The sequence below is a fragment of the Chiloscyllium plagiosum genome, unplaced genomic scaffold (genome assembly GCF_037043375.1).
Source record: "Chiloscyllium plagiosum isolate Xiang-an unplaced genomic scaffold, Cpla_swu_hap1 HiC_scaffold_29, whole genome shotgun sequence".
In the NCBI taxonomy this organism is placed as follows: domain Eukaryota; kingdom Metazoa; phylum Chordata; class Chondrichthyes; order Orectolobiformes; family Hemiscylliidae; genus Chiloscyllium; species Chiloscyllium plagiosum.
The window spans coordinates 12,981,478-12,983,740 of NW_028270167.1; positions in this window are offsets into that span (position 1 = coordinate 12,981,478).

Below are 2,263 nucleotides of genomic sequence, written 5' to 3' on the forward strand. Positions count from 1 at the left end.
CAGTTCCCTTTCCAATCAACTTAAATCTGTGCCCTCTTGTTCTTGACCATTCAGCCACGAGAATTTTTTTTTACGTAAAGCTTTCAAAGTTTTTAAACATCACTATCGCGTCCTCTCCGATTCATGGGAAACAAACCCAGTTTCTCCAGTCTATCTGCACAACTGTAATCTCCAGGCCCCAGAACCATTCTTGCAAACCTCCTCTGTATCTTCTCCACAGCTTTCACATCCCTCTGAAAATGCTGTGCTTTGCCAAATGACCCTTTTTGGATGTCATTCCTAACAGTTACCTGCCATGTCCCAGTGGTGGCACTTTTCTTTCATTCATTCTCAGGATGTGGGCATTGCTGATTATTATCCTCTGGCTTATTACCCAGCCGAGGGGCAATTAAGAGCCAACCATATTGCTGATTGTTTGGGGTTACATATAGGTCAGACCAGATAAGGATGACAGACTTCCTTTACTTAAAGAGACTTTAGTGAAAAGATAGGTTTTTACAACAATTGACAGTGGTAACATAGTCAAAGTTTGGATAGTTCTTTATTCTAGATATTTTTTCAATGAATTCAAATTTCACCATGTGTCATGGTGGAAAGCAGGCCCACATCCCCAGTATGTTAGGCAGTTCTGGATTCTGAATTCAGTGGCATTACCAATATACCCCCCCCCCCCCCCCACATCCCCATTTTGCCTCTGAATTGGCAGGTTGTGTGTTCAAGACCTACTTAAGAGTCATCAGTCTAAGTTGAGCCAGACACTCCAGCTCAGTACTGGGGAAGGGATATTAAACCAAGACCCTGTTATGTCCTCTCAGATTGGCATTATTTGGCAGAGAAATGGCATTCTCCTCCTGTCTTGCCAACAAGTGACATCACAAAACAGAGTGCTTGATCTCCATCAAATTGCTGATGATGCAGCTTTGTTGCACGCAAAGTTAAAAATCACACAACGCCAGGTTATAGTCCAACAGGTTTATTTGGAAGCACTACCTTTCAGAGTGCTGCTCTTCATCAGGTGGTTAAGTCATGCACACTGACTGCCTGTATTACAGACTGCAGGATGGATTACATTTCAAGAATTCCTCATTGGCATTAAAGCACTTCGGACACAGAGTCATAGAGTCATACAGCACGGAAACAGACCCTTTTGTCCAAGAAGTCCAAACCGACCATGATCCCAAACTAAACTAGTCCCACCTGCCTGCTCCTGGCCCATTTCCCTCCAAACCGTTCCTACTCATCTACCTATCCAAATATATTTTAAACATTGTAATCATATCCACATCCACAACTTCCTCAGCAAGTTCATTCCACGTGGAAACAATCCTTTGGGTAAAACATTTGTCTCTCATATCTTTTTTACATCTCTCTCCTCTCACCTTAAAAATGCGACCCCGAGTCTTTAATATTTATTAAAGAAGAAAAACCTGAGCTATAGTACACATGGCAAAAATGTTGGGAAGATTTAGATTGCTTACAGTGGGGAAACAGGCCCTTCAGCCCAACAAGTCCACACCGACCCGCCGAAGCACAATCCACCCAGACCCATTCCCCTACACCTAACACTATGGGGAATTTAGCATGGCCAATTCACCTAACCTGCACATTTTTGGATTGTGGGAGGAAACCAGAGCACCCGGAGGAAACCCACACAGACACGGGGAGAATGTGCAAACTCCACACAGTCAGTCGCCTGAGGTGGGAATTGAACCCAGGTCTCTAGTGCTGTGAGGCAGCAGTGCTAACCACTGTGCCACCATGCCGCAGACATTAGACAAGGATTCATAGAATCCCTAGAGTGGGGAAACAGGCCATTTGGCCCAACAAGTCCACACAGACCTTCCAAAGAGTATCCCACCCAACCCTATAACTCCATATTTCCCATGACACCTAACCTACACATTCCTGAACACTATGGGTAATTTAGCATGGCCAATTCACCTAACCTGCACATCTTTAGACTGTGGGAGGAAGCTGAGCACTCAGAGGGAACCCACATAGACACCGGAAGAATGTGCAAACTCCAGCAGTTAGTCTCCCAAGGCTGGAACTGAACCTGGGACCTTGGCACTGTGAGCAGCAGTGCTAACCACAGAGCAACTGTGCCACCCCAATCACATTTACATGATTATATTCTTCTAACAATATCCTAACATACTCCAAAACTCCAGTGAAGAGTCACCACTCTTGCCACATCAAAGTTTCTTATTCAGGTGGTTAAATCCACGCTTGGTTTCCTTCTGCTATGTATCTACAGATCCAC